General features: G+C 39.1%; 1 long non-coding RNA gene and 1 pseudogene across 2 annotated transcripts in view; one reads left to right on the top strand and one right to left on the bottom strand.

Annotated features, from left to right (window-relative positions):
• The window catches only part of LOC147917459 (uncharacterized), a 57955-nt gene that overhangs the window by 25818 nt on the left and 8985 nt on the right, over positions 1-23152 (top strand). The gene's annotated exons all lie outside the window — the stretch shown is intronic.
• On the bottom strand, positions 6931-8539 carry LOC101401200 (macrophage metalloelastase pseudogene; annotated as a pseudogene).

Genomic DNA, 23152 nt, shown 5'->3' on the forward strand with positions numbered 1-23152 from the left:
GAAATTATGGACAAAATGAAAAGACAACCCACCAACTGGGAAAGCATCCACGTGTGGGCTGGGCTGCCTCCACCTCCACTCACAGTCCCACTGTTGCTGTGTGAGGATCCGCGACCTGGATTGCTGCCACTGGGGAGGGAGAAGGGCCACACCCCTAGTTCCACTGCTTGCTGGGGGTCCAGTCCACCCACCTTCAGATGTGTAGCTGCATGGATCTCCTCAGGTGTCCTGTTGTGCTGTGTAAGGAATCCTCTGTTGCTTAATGGATATCCATTTAGTTGTAACTTAGAGGAGAGAGATGAAGGGAACAACTCACTCCACCATGATGCTGATGTCACCCCTCCACATTTTCTTTACCCATTCAACTGTTGATGGACACTTAGGTTGTTTCCATATCTTAGCTATTGTGAGTAATGCTACATTGAACATGGGAGTGCAGATATCTCTTTGAGATACTGATTTTTTTCCTTCTGATATATACCCAGGAGTGGATCATATGATAGTTCTACTTTTAATTTTTTAAGGAACCTCCACACTGTTTTCCATAGTGGCTGTACCAATTTACATTCCCACCAACATTGTACGAGTGTTCTCTTTTCTCCACATCCTCACCAATACTTGTTATTTCTTGTCTTTTTTATAGTAGCCATCTTAACAGGTGTGAAGTGGAGGCTGATATTTCATTATGGGTTTGATTTGCATTTGCCTGATGATTAGTGACAGTGAGCACATTTTCCTGTACTTGTTGGCCATTTGTATGTCTTTTTTGGGAAGATGTCTATTCAGGTTCTTTGCCCATTTTTTTTTCCTTGAGGAAGATTAGCCCTGAGCTAACATCTGTGCCAATCTTCCTTGTTTTGCTTGAGGAAGATTAGCCATGAGCTAACATCTGTGCCAATATTTTCCTATTTTGTGTGTAGGTCACCGCCATAGCATGGCTGACAAGTGGTGTAGGTCTGCGCCTGGGATCTGAACCTGCAAACCTGAGCTGCTGAAGCCGAGCACACCAAACTTTAACCACTAGGCCACGGGGCCAGCCCCTCTTTGCCCATTTTTTAATCAGCTTATTTGATTTTTTGCTATTGAGTTGATTTTTCATGAGCCCAATTATCTCTCTTGAATTCCAGAACTATCTATCCAACAATCTACTGAAGATCTCTACCTGGATGCCTTAAAGCCAGTGTGTTAAAAGTGACTGGAAGAATACAGCAGAGACCAATAGAAGTGGTCCTTTTTGCACGTGGTAGTGTGGGGTATATAGGGACAGGGATGATAGCATGATTCCTCACCATATATCTTTTTATATATTAAAAAAATTGACCCAAGTGAATTTTTAAAAATAAAATGATTGATGAATGAAAAAAATGAATGTATCATCTTCCCCCTCCCCCCATCCACTTCTGCCTAAACTTTCCCTTCTTATGTATTCCTGTTTATGTGAATGGTATCATCATTTCCTTGATTATCCAAAGCAGAATTCAGGAAGTTACCCTAGACTCTTTTCTCTACTTCACCCTCTTATGCCAAATTCTGTAATTTTGCCTCAAAAATGTCTTGTGAGTGAATTTCCTCTTTTTTCCCATCCCCACTGCCATCGCCTTAGCTTGGGCTCTTTTCTCTCTTATCTGGATTTTAATATCATTCTCGCTTTAGTTCTTCACATCCTGCTAGAGTGATCTTTTAAAAACACAATGCAGATGAAAGTATTTCCCAGTCTAAAATCATTTGATGCCTCTAAAGAACCTTCAGAGTAAAACGTAAGCTTCCTAGTAAAGGGATATCCTTTTGGTCTTGGGTCCACCTACTGCTCCAGTTTCTTCTCTCACTATTCTTCTTACATAACCTAGTCTCCAACCAAACTGCCTTTATTATGTTCTCCCTGGCCTCCATGCCTTTGCATATGCTGTTCTTCCTACTTGAAATGCCTTTCCAACCTTGGCAAAAATAAGATTGAGTTTTCCATGGGAGAACTTTTCTGAGTAGTTCCCCTCCTCTCCCACTCAGCCACTCCTCTCATCTATAAATATAACTTCCAAATAAATATAATATTTCACTAAATACAATATTATCATTGTTGGGTATCCCTCTACTAGCTGTGTGACCCTGGACAAATTCTGACACCAGAACTGAACTGGATTTTTCTTTGTATTTCCAGTATCTGGCACAGTACCCATGTGGTGATATCACAGTTTTGAAATGTTAACCATTGTTTTTTATGGTAATTTCTTATCCCTCCTAGCTATTTCATTCCTCCTATTTGGGTAAGGAGACTGGGAAAGAACTGTTATTGCAGAAGGCAGAGTAAAGCCTTTTGAAGTTTAGGACTCAGGGCCTGGAAAAAATCTGATGAGTCAGGTCTAGGCTTCTTATTTCCTGAGATCTGCATAATAGGGGGAAGAGGAGACTTGAAGGGGGAGAAAGGATAGCTCAGAGCTGGAGGGTCCCCAAGAACGGGCATTGTACTCTGCCCTTTCCCAACCCCAGGCTGTTGTGAGTAATGTAATCTCCATGAGGGGAGATGATAGAACCCCACATAGAGTTGTGGGTCTGAGACAGAGAGCACTTGTGATTTGCTTTCTGGAAAGGGCTTACGGCAGTGGCAATACCATAGAGAAGTGGTTGCATAAGGTTTCTAGGCAGGTGGGAGCTTCGAGAGCATCAGAGTTTCCCATAGCTCAGATAGGTGCAGAAATAGAGTACTAAAGTGTAGAGGGCCTGGGAGGGGTACAGAGGAAGCAGGGAGAGCTGTCCAACCTGCAAGGGCCTCACTGATGAGAATGAGGAGTGATGCACCAGCTACCTGTGGACTGACAGCCTGGGGCAGGATGGAGGATCTGGAAGAGAGATGGACAAAGGACTGGACACCTCCTTGCCTTCTCCCTTCCTCCTCAGAGCTTAGACACAACACTGAAGAAAAGTGTACTTGTGGGAGAACCCAGAACAGACTGAGATTTAATTTCCACCATCAGGTTAATGAGGCATCTAGGGAAATTAAGCTATGTTTTAAAAATATCAAGAAAATTAAATTTGGTGTACACATAGTTTGTGAACTGGGATTAGTATAGTATTTGCTTTCCTTGGCATCAGATAGTATTATAAATCAATTAATTGAATACTCATGTAAAATGTACAAAACAGTAGAAGTACGTATATCAAATTGCTATAAGTAAACTTTGCAATATAAGCATAATTTAGATGATTAATCCTTTAGCAATAAAAATGTGGCCGTGTTCTGCTGCTCTGAGGGCTGTGACTCTTGGTCCATTAACTATGCGGTATAGTGAAAAAGTCTTTGACCTGAGTCAGATAAACCTGGATGTGTATACTGGTTCCGCAGTCTGCTAGCTGGTGACCCTCACTCAGAGCCTCCTTTTCCTCATATGTAGTATGTATTCAATACACATTAGTTTCCTTCCTTTCCCTTCTGATTTGTCCCACAATGTCTCTGATGTCTAACTTGCGGATCTGTCCTTACTATTATTATTAAATAACATTTATTATTTATTATATTAATTGAATAAATTATTTAATTATCATTATTAAATAAATTGACCATTTTTGTTTTAAATTAGTCTGTTGGTTACATCTACAACTCTTGAATTATATGTTTATGCTGCTGCTTTTGATTTATCTACATTGAACAACATCTATTTATTTCCTTCTAGGAAAGGTGAGTAGTTTTGCTCACTTACGGTAATCCTCTTCTTTCTCAAATATCTCCTCACAATTTTGTTATTTTTGTTCTTCTATTACTCATATCTTCAGTTGGTATAAATCTCTGTTTTTTGACTGATCATCTCTGGACAGCGTCTCTAGGCTCTCCAGGGAGAGGAGGAAATTTGCATTCCTCCCTTTTTCCCACCACCCCAAGACTCTCTTTATGATGAGTTTTAGCAGTATTTGCTGAGACTTGGTCAATTTTTGTAAATGACCTGTGTTGAAAGGAATGTATGTTCTTTAATTTTTAGACACAGGGTTGTATATCCATGAGACCAAGCTTGTTAATTGTATTCAATTTTTTTTAAAGCCCAACAAATATTTTGTCTGATTGACATACAGTAGTCCCCCCTTATCCATGGGGGATACACTCCAAGACCCCCAGTGGATTCCTGAAATCACAGATAGTACTCATCTGTATATATACTATGTTTTTTCCTGTACATACATAACTATGATAAAGTTTAATTTATATATTGGGCATGGTAAGAGATTAACAACCATAACTAACAAAAATAGTTATTATAACAATGTGCTGTAACAAAAATTATGTGAATGTGGTCTCTCTCCCTCCCAAAATATCTCCTTGTACTGTACTCACCCTTCTTCTTGTGACGATGTGAGATGATACAACACCCATATGATAAGATGAAGTGAGGTGAATGACATAGGCGTTGGATGTAGTGTCCTGGGCGGGATAGAGAGGAATGGTGTGAGATTTCATCACGCTACTCAGAATGGTGTGCAATTTAAAACTTAGGAATTTTTTATTTCTGGAATTTTCCATTTACTATTTTTTCACCACAGTTGACCACGGGTAACTGAAACCGTGGAAAGAGAAACCATGGATAAGGGAGGACTACTGTATCAGTTTCTGAAAGACATGTGTTAAAATCTCCTATTATGATTGTGATTTATCAGTTACTCCTTGTAGTTCTGTCATTTTTTTGCTTTCTATCCTTTAGGGCTATGTGAATAGATGTGTGCAGGTTCAAGGTTGTTTTATCTTCCTTCCTTTATCATATGTAACAACCCTCTTTATCCTTCATAATACTTTTTTATTTTTTGTCTTAAACCCTGCTTAGTCAGATATTAACATAGCAATACCTGCTTTCTTCTGGTATATCTTTTCCCATCCCTTTATTTTCAGACTTTTTGCGTTATTATGTATTAGGTGTGTTTCCTTAAATAGCTTACAGCTGAGTTGTTTTGTATGTGTGTCCATCTTGGGGATCTCTGTTTTTTAACTAGGGGGTTTAATCTGTTTTATTTACTGTGATTATTTATGTATTTGGATCTATTTCTATTAAGTTGTTTTGTACTTTATATTTACCATGCTTTTCCTTTTTTCTCCTATATTCTCTGTCTCCCATTGTCTTCTATTGGATTGCTCCAGTTTTCTTTGTTGTTTATCTCTGACCATCATTTTTCCATTGTTATTTTGGAAGTTATATATTTTGTTTCTGTTCTTTTAGCAGTTACCTTAAATTTTTAACATGCATTTTTACCTTAACAAAATCCTAATGTAATCAATATCTTTCTTTTCTTCTAAACAATACAAGAACATTAACACAGATTAACCTCTCCCCTATCTTCCATGTTATTATCAACCCCCTTCCATCTTTCATGTCATTTTGTTTTAAACAATACCTACCAAATTAGTCATAATAATTGTTACCTTTTATAGTTAGTATTTGTTTTGATTTACTCACATATTTACCAGACTGTTTATCACTACTTCTTGGGTCTCTTTCCTCACTCCTAGGTTCAATTTTCTTCTTCCTGAAGTAAATCCTTTAGCAGATCTTTCAGCAAGGATTTAAAAGTGATAAACTTTCAGTCTTTGTATGAAGATGTCTTTATTTCACATTCACTCTTGAATGAATGTTTTGCTGGATATAGACACAAAAGTTGACAGTTACTTTCTCTTGATTTTTTGAAGCTATATTTTCATTGTCTCTTGGCCTCTCAGTTATTGTTGAGATTTCTGCTGTCAAATTGGTATCCTTTTATCTTTTATCTCTGGTGTTTTTTATCTTTAATGACCTATAGATTTACTCAGATAAACCTAGTGAGAATTTTTTTTATTTTGGTGAGGAAGATTCTCCCTGAGCTAACATCTTCCCTCTATTTTGCCAGTTTCCCTCTATTTTGTATGTGGGATGCCACCACAGCATGGCTTGATGAGCAGTGTGTAGGTCTGCACCTGAGATCCAAACCCATGCACCCCATGGCTGCTGAAATGGAGCATGTGAACTTAACCACTTGCCACAAGGCTGGCCCTGAGGATTTATTTTTATTCATACTGCTTGGGATCCAGTGTGCTGTTAAAAAAATAAAATCTGGAAATTTATCAACTATCGTCTCTTTTTTAAAAGTTTATATATATATATATATATATATATTACTTTCAAAGTTTTTATTTGAGCAAAATAGTGTATATACTTTATATCAGATATTAGATGAGTCAACACAGACAACAGAATAAAATTACATTATTACCATAATTATATAATTTACTTATATATTACTTACATTAATTGTCATTTTTAAAGTTCTAAGTTTTTACTCCAAAAGAATTAAAATGATATGCTTGCTGAAATATTTAATGGTCATAGAAACTAATAATTTTTAAATTTTATTTAAGTCAGAGAAATAATTATAATTTCTCAGTTCAGGGATGTTAGGAACCAAGATATTCTCTTGGCCTTTTTTTTTTTTATTTTTTTATTATTATTATTATTTTTATTTTTTATTTTTTTTAAATTTTTTGTTTATTGCAGTAACATTGGTTTATAACATTGTAAAAATTTCAGGTGTACATCATTGTACTTCTATTTCTGCATGGACCACATCATGTTCACCACCAAAATACTAATTACAACCCATCACCACACACATGCACCGAATTATCCCTTTCACCCTCCTCCCTCCCCCCCTCCCCTCTCATGGTCTTTTAAGTTATCTATTTTTCACCTTAATAGTTGAGTTAAGTAAAAATTGACAATGAGGGTTTTCAAAATAAAAAAATCTTACATATTTTGTAGAATCACTTAACTATATAATCATTTATCTATGGCCTATAAATTTTACCTTATTTTATGATATGTATTGCTATATGATGGTACACTGGACACAAAGCAAGTATGCAATAAATAGTTATTATTGACAAGTACTGAAATGAACTGACAAGTACCATTAATTACACCATTCCTAAGAACCAAACTTGATATTGCTTTTCAGCCTTTTGGTAACACAATGGGATAGGACATCATATTCAAGTATGTTAGATCCTTGGAAGAAATAGTAATGTCTGTTGTAATATAAGACTGCATCAATTTTAGGCCCAATTCCTGGGTGGTAATCAATTTGGGATAACCAGCGTCCATGAATTGTCTCCTGTCATCATACTTCAAATATTGGTTATCTACAAAGAAGTAGATCTTATAGAGAAGTGGGTTAAAAACAGCTGTATCAATTTTTTTCACAGAGTAGGGGAAGCCCAAAGAATGTATGCTCTTGAGATAGTTGGATTGTAGTCTTAAATTGCTGATTAATCAGTACTTATGATCTTAAAAAAGAAATACATCATTTCTGGTTCCAATTTCATAAGTGGCTTGAATGCCAGATGGTAAGGTTGGCCATGAAGAAGAAATTAAACTAACACTGATCTTTGGACTCAGAAAGCTTCCACTAGAAGAATCTGTCTTTAAAGAAAAAGGATTTTATCTCCTATTGTAGTGACAGTGTCAAAACTAAAATTGGGGTCACAGGTAGCTGAGTCTGCACTGTCAGGATATTATGAGGGTTGGTACTTTTCTGGACCTCCATAGAGAGACTGAATTCCATGTATGTCATCAGCAGAGAGGTGAAATGTGTTGGTGTCAGTATAACTGCAGGTGGGGAACAGTATTGCCTTTGGATCATTGGAATCGCCAAGACCCGAGGGATGGCCAAGCACATGAACAATAACTAGGAACAAGTTTGTGCCTTGTTGCTTTCAGTCCAGATTTCAGCCTCATTGAAATGCGCATCTCCTCCAATACCAGGCCCAGGGCCAAAAGCATGGGCTAGGATTCCATTTCCACCATCAAAAGGACTGTAGTCTCCATGAGCTCCAATTGCAAACTGTATCAATGTCAGCCTTGCCTTCATTAATCTCTCTGAATTTCAGGGGGGCCACATCACTCCGTGCTTGAAAAGCTTTCTGGATGACACCGTCAACATCCTTAAGCTTCATGTCCAAAGGGTAATCCTTGATTCTGTAGGTGGTAAAATGTTTCTTCCACACTGGCCTCCCTTGCATTATCCTGAAATTACGAACATTAGGCACTCCACATTGAGATCTGTGCATCATGTCCAGGGTAGATGTGTCCAGTTGCGCAGTCACTTTTAGCCTCAAGAATTGCTGCATTTCCTGGATTTTATTCTTTATAAAGTTCCTATAGACTTTCATTTTTGTCATTGGAATTGTCTCCATCTCTAGGCCATAAAATGTTACTAAGTACCTTTGAGCAAATACCACATCACTTTAACCCTGGCTTGTATTGTTAGTCAGGGGAACAGCTCCAGAAGCAGCCACCTGTAGCACCAGTATCAATAGAAGGAACTCATTCTAAACTTCTCCTGAAAGTTTTAACCCAATTTACTCTGTTCCTTTTCCTGTATTTTTTAACCTACGTTATACATATGCATATTTTTAAAAATCACAAGGTCTTACAAGATTAATTATGAAAAACGGTAGTCTCTGTTCCTCCCAATGAATCCTTGTTTCACCTTTCCCAGTAGCACCACTTTCAACTCTTTTAGTATTTTCGTCCATGTCTCTAAACAACATGCTTATATTGCATCTACTTGGGTTTTCAGTGTTAGGCATTATCTGTTGACTTCCTACCATGGAAGATGAGAATTTCACTCTTTCCTTCCCCTGCCCACACCACATACATACCCGCCCCATCCCCTGCCCTCCCAATATATTTATATTGTAATTTTGGCTCAATTAATATTTGGTATTTACATTATTGATGCAAATGTAATTAACAGTTCTTTTCCTGCACTTTCTTTTGCTATTCCTGGAATTAATACTTGTTTTATTTCATTTGCTTAGTTCATTGTGTATTATCACTACATCAACCCTAAACTCTTTGCTAATTGTCCAGTTTTCTTCTAAAGACAGTTGCATGTTTTCATCAATTTCATCATCTTGAATAAGCTCCTCCCATAGTCTTATAACCTGTTTCAATGTCTGATTGACTATCTCTCTATATCTGGTTTATAGCTATCACCATCACCTGAGGATCTCCCTCTACCATTATCCTCTGGATTCACTAAATCTGATTCCTGTCTCCCATGACTTTTTGTTTCTTGACTTCATTTGATGGAGCATATCATCCAATAGCTTCTTGAGAAAGGGTACATGAGATGTACCTTTTTTTTTGAGAATTTGTGTGAAAATATTTTCCCCTGACACTGGATTGATAATTTATCTGGGTATAGAATTCTAGGTTGGTTTGATTCCTGACAAGATGCTGAAGTAAGACATCTGCAGCCTCCCTCTCTCAAGGTCAGTGACAGAGGAACCAGAGAGAGAAAATACCAAGCCTTGAAAAAATCAAGAGAAATTTCTGGGTTTCTGGGGAAAAGGGATGAGAGCTGTTTTGAACAGGTTTGTGTGTGTGTGTATGTGTGTGCTTGTATATGGTGGTGGTGGTGGCTTTGGCCCGGAGCAGGAGGCAGCCAGGCATGGTTGAGGGAGATTAAAACAGGAAAAGAAATACTCAAGTTGTGCTCTTTGCTTTTCCTCTACAACCATTCTGGGACAAACACTTGGGTGGGCTCACAGTGCTGGTCCAGATGGCATCAAGAGTAAAATCAGGATAGTGCAGAAACCCACTTCTTATGAGGAGCTGAGAAAAACAGACGGAGACTATCTAACTTTGGGCAGTGCCTCTCTTATCCTTTCTACTCCAAATTCTCAAGGGAAAGTCTCCCTTTTTTTTTTTTCATTGTTTATTGTGATAACATTGGTTTATAACATTGTATAAATTGCAGGTGTACATCATTATACTTCTGTTTCTGCATGGATTACATCATGTTCTCATGTTCACCACCCAAATACTAATTACAATCCATCACCACACACATTTTCCTCATTATCCCTTTCGCCCTCCTCCCTCCCCCCTTCCCCTCTGGTAACCACCAATCCAATATCTGTCTGTATGTGTTTGTTGTTGATATTATCTACTACTTAATGAGTGAGATCATGCGGTATTTGACCTTCTCCCTCTGACTTATTTCACTTTGCATAATACCCTCAATGTCTATCCATGTTGTCACAAATGGCTGGATTTCATCGTTACTTATGGCTAATATTCTGTCGTGTATATATACCACATCTTCTTTATCCATTCGTCCCTTGATGGGCACTTTTAGGTTGCTTCCAAGTCTTGGCTATTGTGAATAACACTGCAATGAACACAGGGATGCATGTACCTTTACGCATTGGTTTTTTCACATTCTTTGGATAAATACCCACTGGTGGAATAGCTGTATCGTATGGTAGTTCTATCCTTAATTTTTTGAGGAATCTCCATGCTGTTTTCCATAGTAGCTGCACCAGTTTGCACTCCCACCAGCAGTGTATGAGAGTTCCCTTCTCTCCACATCCTCTCCAACACTTGTTGTTTCCTGTCTTGTTAATTATAGCCATTCTGATGGGCGGGCTTGAGGTGATATCTCATTGTAGTTTTGATTTGCATTTCCCTGATAGTTAATGATGTTGAACATCTTTTCATGTGCCTGTCGGCCACCTGTATATCTTCTTTGGAGAAATGTCTGTTCAGGTCTTTTGCCCATTTTTTAATTGGGTTGTTAGATTTTTTGTTGTTGAGATGCATGTGTTCTTTATATATTTTGGAGATTAACCCCTTATCAGATATATGGTTTGCAAATATCTTCTCCCAATTGTTAGATTGTCTTTTTGTTTTGTTGATGGTTTCCTTTGCTGTGCAGAAGTTTTTAGTTTGATGTAGTCCCATTTGTTTATTTTTTCTACTGTTTCTCTTGCCCGGTCAGACATGGTGGTTGAAAATATGTTGCTAAGACCAATGTCGAAGAACGTACTGCCTATGTTTTCTTCTAGAAGTTTCATAGTTTCAGGTCTTACATTCAAGTCTTTAATCCATTTTGAGTTAATTTTTGTGTATGGTGTAAGGTAAGGGTCTATTTTCATTTTTTTGCATGTGGCTGTCCAGTTTTCCCAACACCATTTATTGAAGAGACTTTTCTTTGTCCATTGTATGTTCTTGGCTCCTTTGTCAAAGATTAGCTGTCCATAGATGTGTGGGTTTATTTCTGGGCTTTTGACTCTATTCCATTGATCTGTGTGTCTGTTTTTGTGCCAGTACCATGCGGTTTTGGTTACTATAGCTTCATAGCATATTTTGAAATCAGGGAGTGTGATATCTCCAGCTTTGTTCTTTTTTCTCAGGATTCCTTTAGCTATTCGGTGTCTTTTGTTTTATTCCATATAAATTTTAGGATTCTTTGTTCTATTCCTGTGAAAACTGTTGTTGGAACTTTGATAGGGATTGTATTGAATCTATAGATTGCTTTAGGAAGTATGGACATCTTAACTATGTTAATTCTTCCAATCCAAGAGCACGGAATATCTTTTTCCATTTCTTTGTGTCTTCTTCAATTTCTTTCAGCAGTGTTTTATAGTTTTTGGTGTACAGATCTTTCACCTCTTTGGTTAAGTTTATTCCTAGGTATTTTATTCTTTTTGTTGCAATTGTAAATGGGATTGTATTCTTAGTTTCTCTTTCTGCTACTTCGTTGTTAGTGTGTAGAAACGCAACTGATTTTTGTACGTTGATTATGTAACCTGCAACTTTACCGTATTCGTTTATCACTTCTAAAAGTTTTTTGGTGGATTCTTTAGAGTTTTCTATATATAAAATCATGTCATCTGCAAACAGTGACAGTTTCACTTCTTCCTTTCCAATTTGGATCCCTTTTATTTCTTTTTCTTGCCTGATTGCTCTGGCTAGGACTTCCAATACTATGTTAAATAGGAGTGGGAGAGTGGACATCCTTGTCTGATTCCTGTTCTTAGAGAGATAGCTTTCAGTTTTTCACCATTGAGGGTGATATTAGCTGTGGGTTTGTCATATATGGCCTTTATTATGTTGAGGTACTTTCCTTCTATACCCATTTTATTCAGAGTTTTTATCATGAATGGATGCTGTATGTTGTCAAACACCTTCTCTGCATCTATTGAGATGATCATGTGATTTTTATTCTTCATTTTATTAATGTGGTGTATCACGTTGATTGATTTGTGGATGTTGAACCATCCCTGCATCCCTGGAATAAATCCCACCTGATCATGGTGTATAATCTTTTGAATGTATTGTTCTATGCAGTTTGCTCGTATTTTGTTAAGGATTTTTGCATCGATGTTCATCAGTGATATTGGCCTGTAATTTTCTTTTGTAATGTTGTCCTTATCTGGTTTTGGTATCAGGGTAATGTCAGCTTTCTAGAATAAGTTAGGGAGCTTCCCCCGCTCCTCAATTTTTGGAAGAGTTTGAGAAGGATAGTTATTAAGTCTTCTTTGACTATTTGGTAGAATTCACCAGGGAAGTCATCTGGTCCTGGACTTTTATTTTTGGGGAGGTTTTTGATTACTGTTTAAATCTCCTTACTGGTGATTGTCTATTCAAATTCTCTACTTCTTCTTGATTCAATTTTGGAAGGTTGTATGATTCTAAGAATTTATCCATTTCTTCTGGATTGTCAAGTTGGTTGGCATATGGCTTTTCATAGTATTCTCTTATAATCTTTTGTATTTCTGAGGTGTCCGTTGTAATTTCTCCTCTTTCATTTCTGATTTTACTTATTTGAGCCTTCTCTCTTTTTTTCTGGATGAGTCTAGCTAAAGGTTTGTCACTTTTGTTTATCTTTTCAAAGAACCAGCTCTTGGTTTTATTAATTTTTTCTATTGTTTTTTAGTCTCTATTTCATTGATTTCTGCTCTGATTTTTATTATCTCCCTTCTTCTACTGATTTTGGGCTTTGTTTGTTCTTCTTTTTCCAGTTCCTTTAGGTGCATTGTTTGATTGTTTATTTGAGATTTTTCTTATTTGTTGAGATAGGCCTGTATTGCTATAAACTTCCCTCTTAGAACCGCTTTTGCTGTACCCCATAAATTCTTGCATGTCGTACTTTCATTTTCATGTGTCTCCAGGTATTTTTTGATTTCTCCTTTGCTTTCTTCATTGACCCAATTCTTGTTCAGTAGCATTTTGTTTAATCTACATGTACTTGTGGCTTTTCTGATTTTCTTCCTATAGCTGATTTCTAGTTTCATACCATTGTGGTCAGAAAAGATGCTTGGTATTATTTCAATTTTCTTAAATTTATGTAGACTTGTTTTGTGGCCTAATATGTGATCAATCCTGTTGAATGTTCCACATGCATTTGAAAAGAACGTGTATTCTTCAGTTTTTGGATGGAATGTTCTGTATATATCTACTAGGTCCATCTGTTCTAAGGTGTCATTTAAGGCCAATGTTTCCTTATTGATCTTCTGCTTGGATATCTATCCATTGGTGTAAGTAGAGTGTTAAAGTCCCCTACTATTATTGTGTTACTGTCTATTTCTCTTTTTATGTCTGTTAATAATTGCTGTATATATTTATGTGCTCCTATGTTGGATGCATAGATATTTACAAGTGTTATATCCTCTTGTTGGATTGTTCCCTTGATCATTATGTAATGCCCTTCTTTGTCTCTTTTTACAGTTTTTGTTTTAAAGTCTATTTTGTCTGATATGAGTACTGCTACCCCAGCTTTCTTTTCATTGCCATTTGCGTGGAGTATCTTTATCCATCCCTTCACTTTCAGTTTCTGAATGTCTTTAGGTCTGAAGTGTGTCTCTTGTATGCAGCATATATATGGGGCTTGTTTTTATTATCCAATCAACCACCCTATGCCTTTTAATTGGAGCATTTAGTCCATTGATGTTTAAAGTAGCTATTGATGAGTATGTACTTACTGCCATTTTTTAACTTTTTTTCTCTCGGTGTTTTAGTAGTCCTTCTCTGTTCCTTTCTTCTTCTCTTGCTCTCTTCCCTTGTGGTTTGATGGCTTTCTTTTGTATTACGTTTGGGTTCCTTTCTCTTAGTTTTTTGTGTATTTATTATAGCTTTCTGGTTTGTGATTACCATGGGGTCCGTATACAGTAACCTACATATATAGGAATCTATGTTAAGTTGAGGGTCTCTTCAGTTTGACCTCTCTCTGAAAGCTCTACTCTTTAACTCCCCTCCTCCCACATTTTACATGTTTGATATCATATCTAACCTCTTTTTGTGCATTTGTATCCATTACCTTCTTATCATGGAAATAGATAATTTTTCCTATTTGTGGTCTTCTCTTTTCCCCTTAAATAAGTCCCTATAGCATTTCTTGTAGTACTGGTTTCTTGGTGACAAACTCCTTTAATTTTTGCTTATCTGGGAAACTTTTTATCTCTCCTTCCATTTTGAATGATAACCTCGCCGGGTAGAGTATTCTTGGCTGTAGGTTTTTTCCTTTTACCACACTAAATATATTGTGCCACTCTCTTCCAGCCTGTAAGGTTTCTGTTGAGAAGTCATGTGATAGCCTTATGGGGTTTCCTTTGCTTGTAACTTGTTTTTCTCTTGTGGCTTTTAGGATTCTCTCTTTAACTCTGGACATTTTAATTGTGATGTGTCTTGGTGTGGGCCTCTTTGGGTTTACCTTGTTTGGTGCTCTCTGTGCTTCCTGTACCTGGATGTCTATTTCCTTCCTTAAGTTAGGGAAGTTTTCATCTATTATTTCTTGAAATAGATTCTCTGCCCCTTTGTCTCACTCTTCTCCTTCTGGGACACCTATAACATGGATGTTAGTGTGCTTGATGTTGTCCCATTTGTCCCTTAGACTGTCCTCACTCTTTTTAATTCTTTTTTCTTTTACCTGTTCAGCTTGGGTGATTTCTTTTAGTCTTTTGTCTAGCTCGCTGATCAGTTCTTCTGTATCCTCTACTCTGCTTTTGAGTCTCTGTAGTGAATTTTTCATTTCCAGTATCGTATTCTTCATTTCTGATTGGTTCTTTTTTATATCTTCCATTTCTTTGTTGACATTCTCACCGAGTTCATCCATTCTTCTCCCCAGATCAGTAAGCATCCTTAACACTCTTTGTTTGAACTCTCTGTCTGGTAGGTTGCTCATTTCTGTTTCATTTAGTTCCTTTTCTGGGGTTTTGTCCTGTTCCCTTACTTGGAATGTATTCCTTTGCCTCCTCATTTTGCCTCTTTCCCTTTGCTTGCGTTTATGTATTAGGTAGGTCAGCTACGTCTCCTGCTCTTGGAGAGGTGACCTGATATAAGTGATGCCTTATGAGTCCCGGAAGTGTGCTTCCCTCAGTTCTGAATTTCCCAGGGATGACCCCCATGTGGGCTACATGTGTCCTGCTGTGGCATGGTCGCTCTCCCTGTAGGTGCCCAGGGAGGCTGAGCTATGCCCCTGGCGAGCTGTTGTAATGCTCAGCTGCTTGTAGTTGTTGTGGGCCCTTCAGTCTCTTTATCAGGTGTGGGGAGCCCCAGCACAGTTGGCTGCAAGTTCTAATAGCACATTTGTGTTCCAGTATTTCTTTTAAGTGAGTAGGCCCCCAGCGTAGCAGGTTGTTAGGCTCAGGGGCTTACAATTGCTATAAACCTCCAGCTTTTAGGTCTCTTGTCAGCTCTCTGAGGATTGCAGCTGGGTGGGACTGGCCTCAGGCAGGGGAGCATCCAATTGTTTTCAGACTTTGGAAGGTGGGGCAAACCCCCTATGTGGGTCTTTGAGAAGCACAAGTCTTCTGCAGCTGACAAGTCCTGCCACCCACAGGTCCATACACACAGTCAACACAGTTCTGCCCCTTGTGCACACCCTGACCTCCTGAAGTGGACCCAGTCTCTCCAAGGTGGGAGCCCCAGACACTCCACCACCACCCCACACTCTCCACCTGCTCCTTGCACACGCCCTGCCCCACAGAAGTGGACCCACTTGCCAGGCTGTGGAGAATCCAGGCAGCTCACTTAGCAGGCCCACAAGTTGCCTGAGGGCTTGTTGTTGGGTGGGGCCAGCCTCTAGGGTGGGCTGCCTGCCCTGGCTGAGCTTGACTAAATCAGTGCTCTAGTAGGTGGGGCAGACCCTGGGCTAGCAGGCCTCAGGGAGAACTCCAATGGTGTCTGCTGGCATCCGTCTCAGCACGCCCACACCAGGCCACAACAATGGCCACCGCAAATGTCCCAGTCCTGGAGAGGTCTCACCTCTCACCGAGATGCACTCAGAGCCTATCAGGTGAGTCTCTTTTCACCAAAGCACTGCCCACCTTTCTTTCTGGTGATTTTAGGTTGCTTTCTGAAATCGGTGAATTTGTGCATGGGCTCTCTAAGAGTCATTTTTAATTTCTTTGTGAACCAGCTTTTCTGGGGGTACTCCCCAGTGTTTTAGTAGCAAGCCAAGTCAGATATTATGCCACTCGTCTTGATTGTGCTGGGTCCAAAAAATGCCTACAGCGGGAGCACTCCCTGGCTCAGGGCCCCACTCGCTCTAGGGGAGGCTGCGTACCTTTGGGCTGCTCCTGGGTGGCCGTGAAGCACTATGGCTTGTGAAGGTGGCATTTTTTCTCTCCAGAAGGGAATTTCTGCATTTCCCAACTCAATTAGGGTTGTCGTTTGTTGCAGGAGTTCCTCTTATCCAGTTTTCAGTTCTCTCTCAGGGGTAATTTTTCCATGAGTAGTTGTAAATTGGCTGTGTCCTTGGGAGGAGGTGAGTTCAGAGTCTGCCTACACCGCCATCTTGACTTCATAGTCTTGAAAGTCTCCCTTTAAAGCTGCTTCTTGCTGGAGTCAAGAGGACTCTATGATTTGAACACATGCTTTGTGGAGTCGGAAGTAATTCCTTGAGCTTTTCAGATGCCTGGGGCTTTTCACTCTAGGGTTCTCTCACCCCCACCCTGAGCCTATTGGGACTGACACAATCTGGGGTTCAGGACTTCCTCCGTATCATTGGCTGACAGAGTAGCCAATATCACCAGAGGAAAATGAGCCAAAATAACTAAGCCAAATATCATTAGTTATCTAATGCTAGACGACAAATTGCCCCAAACTTAGCAAGTTAAACTATAATGTTCATTATCTCACATAATTTCTGGGTGGTTCTGGCTCAGAGTTGTCTCATGATGCTGCAGTCAAGATGTCAGCAGGGGCTGCAGTCATCTGAAGTCCTGTGGAGTGGGAAGATCTTCTCACATCTGGCAGGTTCATGCTGGCTGTTGGCTGGAGGCCTCAGTTCCTTGCCATGTGAGTCTCTCCATAGAGGGGTGCTTGAGTGTCCTCAGGACACGGCAGTTGGCTTCCTTCTGAGTGAGTGATCTAAGAAAGAGTAAGTTGGAAGCTGAAAAGACTTTTATGACCTATCTTTGAAAGACATACACCACCATTTCCTTGATGTCCTAGTGGTTATATGGGTCAGCCTCATTCAGTGTGAAATGAGACTACACAAGGGCTTGAATACCAGGAAGCAAGACTATACCAGGGAACTAAAAAGCTGTTGGGATGGTCTAAACATGTAATTGGGCTTGTCAACCGTGAGCCTTCTTGTAGGAGGTCTGCCTGTGCTTTGTTTGAGGAATGGTGGCTCAAGTGGAGATACTGAGTAGGCAACTGAATATATTATTCTGAGCTGAGGGGACAGATTGAGTCTGGAGATATAAATTTTAGAGTTATCAGTATAAAGGTATGTAATTTTTAAAGCCATGGGACTGGATGAGCTCACTAGAGAGTTAGTGGTAGATAAAGAAGAAGCAATGTCTGAGAACTGAGCATTGAAGCTCTCCTTTTGCATTATCTGTCCTCCTGTTCAGGTGGTGGTCTTCCCTGGAAACATCTATACATTGTGACATCATACTGTGAGTATATGGTCATGGATTATTTTCTGGTCTTTGAGATCTTGTCATATCTGAGGAACTTTTACTCCTCTGACATGGGGAGAAATCTCTTTTGGTAATACTCTCACTGTGTTGAATTTTTCTTTTTTTCAGAATATTAGGTGTCTTAATCAAGGTTCTATTTTTTTTTTAATATGGTGGATATATTGAGGAGTCTCAATTAGCGGGGATAAAATCATAGAACAGGTTTATTTTTTCCAATAACTACTTCCCAATTGAGGTATGTAGAACTCCTCTTTTCTAACAGTCACAGGTTCTATAATATCTCCTCCAGAGTCTGTATATTTCAAGTCACTTTGAGTTCTCAAATTTGGTATTTAAGACTCAGTCTTGTTTAGTTTCAAATGCTCTTCAGTTTAATCCTTTGATCTCAAACTCGATTCTGAGTCTTTTCCTCTCAAAGGATAAGCCTGTTTGTGGCTCTAGCATATATGAATTTAGAGTGGAGGGTGAGGGAAAGTTGTCTTGGCTTCAAACTCCTCTCCCTCCTTATTCTTCTAGAAGCTAGCTCCTTCTAGGGAAAGCAGAGAGGAAAGGAAGAGAAGTCACTTGTTTAACCAGAGGGATCACACTTCTTTCTCTGTGGATTGTCTTTGCTCCTTTAGCCAAGGCTGACTATCTGTTCAAGGGCTCTATGTGGCAGGCATCTTGTTTTGGGCTCCTCAAAGGGTCCTGCAGCACAGTTCTGACTCTACTCTACCTCTTCCACCCTCCTTCAGTCCCCATCAAAGTCCATCCTTCTCATGGTGTCTTGCTGTTGGGTCCCCTTTCCTAGTTGCCATTCTTCTGGATGGGATCTCATTATCTTCTTTGTCTACTTGAACCATGAGAAACACATCCTCGCCCATAAAACACTGGCTGTGCAGGATGCCCCATGGCTGCACCCCCCACCAAGCTTTGCCATCTCTTTCCAAATCTCATTTCCCTTTAACGCAGGGCAGATAAGCAAGTTCATTGCCCAAACAGAACTGTAAAAAAAAATGGAATAAATTGCCTTCTTTAAGGTATCTCTCATGGTTTCAGGGGTAGGTATTACCCTCCCTTAAAGACCTAAAATCTGCTCTCTTCTCAGTACTTTCCTATTTAGACTCATGTACGTATGCATGTGTATGTAGATTCAGTGATGGTTGGTGGTGAGACTGGTCTGCTCCAGTGCCTTCCAGTAAGCCCCAGGAGAAATCTGAAGGGGTCTCAACTGTTGTTGGCTTCTTGAACTTAGAATATGGGGTGCTTAGGATATTTTGTAGTCAGCTTTTTTCTCACAATTCTGAGACAATAGGAAAAATTCCACTGAACATCCTATTACACAACTAACAATAATCTACTACAAACTACTCTAAGCCAAAACAAGTTATTCAAAGAGTATATATTAGTTACCTATTGCTGCATAACAAATAACCCAAAACTTAGTGTCTTAAAACAGTAAACACATCTCACAGTTTCTGTGGGTCAAAGATTCAGGAGTGGCTTAACTGGGCGGTTCTGGCTCAGGGTGTTTTATGAGGTTGCAGTCAAGATGTTGTCTGTGGCTACCATCATCTGGAAGCTTGACTGGGGATGGAGGATGTGCTTCCAAGATGGCTTAGTCACATGCCTGGCAAGATAGTGTTGGATGTTGGCAAGAAGCCTCAGTTCCTCGCCAGGTGGGCTTCACCCAGAGTGGGTAGTCTAAGAGAGAGCAAGTTGGAAGTTGTAATGACTTTCATGACCTAGCCTTGAAAGTTATACATCATCGTTTCTGCAATATTCTATTGGTTATACGGGCCAGCCCTATTCAATGTGGTAGGGGACTGCACAGTGGCATGAATACCAGAGGCAAGAATCATTGGGGGCCATCTGAATGCTGGCTACCACAGGGTACCAGAGTATCTCCTGGATCCCAAGGGCAAGAGGTAGTTTCACAAAAAGCCCAAAAACTGAACTCTAGGGGCATAAAAAACCCGCTTGCATTTTTGTCTTTTTCTCTCTGTCTCTCCATCTCTCTCTTTGTCTTTCTGTCTCCCTCTCTCCTTTTGATTTCTTGGTCAGCAGTCTCTGCATCTGCTTTATTCTTTCCTCTATCTGTGAACTGCCTTTCACTGCCTTGGTTGCACCTCAGCAAACATGGCTGCCCCACAATGGCAGCCTCATTCCCTGAGTTTTTGTTCTGACTAATAAAATGAATAGCACAGAATAACTAGAACTAATAAACCCTAATTCCAAATTCTCAGAAGAGAGAGTCTGTTTTCTGTCCAGGTTGGATTAACTAGGGGAAAGAGGTCAAAATGCGTACAGTAAAAAGATGATCACAGCAGCCCATAGGATGAGGGATGGATTGTGAACTGGCAAACAGCTCTGGTATCTGCTATTGTGATGATGGCCCAGAGTGATATCTTCTCAGGGGTATAAAACTGAACTGCGTCGTAAAGTTCTTCAAGGATTCAGCTCTTACAAGGGTTACTTTACTGTAAATTCTCTTACTAGATAGGTCTTTCATACAAGCATTTTAAATTCCCCCAAAACTTAGAATTTCACTCTTACTTCTCACTTATGTTTTGTGTAGATTCTATTATTCAAATCAAGTTGTATAAAATTTGTTTTATGTTTGTCTCTAAAATTCTCCAAGATGTTAGCCTTATAGTTCATACTTTGAGAAAATTCTGAAAGAATTGACCTCTGAAATGTCCACACAGCCTGCTAAAAGTGATTTTAGAGAAAGATGTTTAGTCATCTCCTGGGAATGTCTCTTATTATGACCCTTGGATACAGTAGGTTGGGGCACTCTACTTTGATGTAATATCGCAAGTAATTTGCCAACAGTGTAGTTAACAGATCAATAGATGGAAACAGAGAAAGCCATTCAATCACAAAATGCAGTGAAATAGACTGCTTTCACTTCAATGAATCATAGTTTTTCTTCCACAGTGTGTTCTGCTGATGGATTTGTTGAAATGAACATGTGACTTGAGAAGGCTGTCTTCTACATGGTGCAAAATTTATTATCCCAACATTTGGCAGCAGGATAAAATGATGGTTAAGACCTGGAGTCAAATAATTCTTTAAGCTTCAGTTTCCTCATGTGCAAAATGGGGTGTCCTGGTTACAGTTGCTGTGTAGCAAACCACTGTAAACTCAGTGCTGTGAAACATAGGTCAGGACTTCAGAAAGCCTTGGTTGGGAAATTCTCACTTGGAAGATCTCTCATGTAGTTGTGGTCAGATATCAACTGGGACTACAATCATCTGAAGTCTTGGCTAGGATGGATGTCTAAGATGGCCCACTTACATGGCTGGCAGTGGAGGCTGGATGTTGGCTGGGAGCTTAGCTGGCAGTATTGATTGGAACTACCTACAAATAGCCTTGCCAACATGATAGCCTAACTGTAGTGGGATTTATTAAGTGGTGGCCGGAATTTCCCCCAGAACAAACATCCCAAGAGAGCCTGGTGAGAGTTGTAAGGTCTTTTCTGACCTAGCCTTGGAAGTTATATGACATTTCTGCCATACTCAATTGGTCAAAGCCTTCCCTGGTTCAAAGGCAGGATACCTAGGACCCAACCTGTTGATGGGAGGATTGGTAAGATCACATTGCAGAAAAGCATTTGGGATGAGAGATATGGTTGTGGCCATATTTTGAAAATACAATTTGCCAGATATAGATGATATTCGTGCCTATTTCATAAGGTTTCGTGAGTATCAAATGAGAAAAGTGCTTAATATAGTACTTAATCAGCACTTACTACTAATTTAATTGCTTAATTTAAGTGCTTAAGTACTGATTAATTACTTAAGTGTTGATTAAGTGCCTGGCACATTGGAAAACTCAATAAATGGTACCATTTTTATTACCCCAACACTGCCCTTTGTAGAATTTTTCAGTTTGGGGTAAATGCGATTTTGATTTTCTGAATTATTTCTGGTTCTCGGATAGATCTGATTAAGATTAGACAGGTCAAGGCCAAAAGTACAAGTGGAATTGGATGGAAGTGTATCGTGGTTACCTTTGAAGTGCCTTCTTGTGACTTTAAAAATTCTAAAGTACAGAGCAGCCTTTAGTGTGGAAGTAAAATGTCCCAAATCACGGGAAAATGCTCTGTGGCCTCTTGCTCATTCGAGATAATGGAAATGCTTTGGATTGAAAGTTGCACTAGAGCGTTAGCACCTATTGCCTTTGCCTTTGTCTCCTCACCGTTAAATCGGTTGTAATGATGAAGGCAATGGAAACGTCCTTATCAAGGTTTGCAGGCCTGTTCTTGATGATTGGAAAAGTCACAGATTTTCGGATGTGGTGAAATTTAGCAGCAGTAATTCTGCGAAAGTGATTTGAAATGAGCATCCCAGACAATGAGCCTGCCTCTGACAAACTCAGCTTGTGCTTTCTTGTCAGCTGTGATGATTTAGGGTCTCCTCTCCTTGGTTCAGAAATCGATGTCACAGCCGCACTAGTTTACTGGGAAAACGATGTTCTTTTTATCTGCCTTAGCTATGAAATTGTGTTCTTCTTATCATTTTGGGTTGAAGGACATCTTTGTACCTGAACACTTTGATTTGAGGCTGATGTCAAACAGATTTTGACTCATATAAATGTTCAGTCGTGCCAAGAATTACAAATAGAATCTTGTGACCTTGTTCCAATCAGGAGAAATGTGGACTGAATTAAGGAAAAATGTATTAAAATAACATTTTTGTTTTCTTTTTACTACTAAATAATTTATGTTCCTCACAGGAAATTTTAGAAAATCTAAGCAAAAAGAGAAAAATAAAAATCACCTGCATTTTTATCACCTAGATGCAATAATTATCCATATTTTAAAATAAGTATCCTTTGCATACACACATTCATATACACCACAGATTTTTAAAAAATGGGTCATGATATGCATGTTATTTAGCATCTGGATTTTTTTTTTTTGGAACTTTTTTTTTTGTGAGGAAGATCAGCCCTGAGCTAACATCCATGCCAATCCTCCTCTTTTTGCTGAGGAAGACCTGCCCTGAGTTAACATCTGTGCTGATCTTCCTCCACTTTATGTGGGACGCCACCACAGCATGGCCTGACAAGTGGTGCGTCGGTGTGCACCCGGGATCCGAACCCCTGGCCGCCAGCAGCGGAGCGCGTGCACTTAACTGCTACACTATGGGCCGGCCCCTGGATTTTTTTAAATAAAAAAACTTGGTATAGTGTGGGGATCTTTCCATGTCAGTAAATACACAACATCAATTTAAATTATTTTAATCAGTCTCTTATTTGTCTCTCTGTAGGTCTTTAGATTGTTTCCATTTCCCCCAATTATAAACAACATTATAAAGAATATCCTACTACACATATTTTTAAAAAATTGTTTAAGAAATTATAGAAGTAGTGCACAAATTAAAAAATTCAAACATTATAGAAAGTTATAAAATGAAAAGTAAAACATTTTCTTTCCTCTTT

The sequence above is a fragment of the Ceratotherium simum genome, chromosome 3, assembly GCF_057802395.1.
Source record: "Ceratotherium simum simum isolate JZ-2026a chromosome 3, ASM5780239v1, whole genome shotgun sequence".
NCBI classification, from domain to species: domain Eukaryota; kingdom Metazoa; phylum Chordata; class Mammalia; order Perissodactyla; family Rhinocerotidae; genus Ceratotherium; species Ceratotherium simum.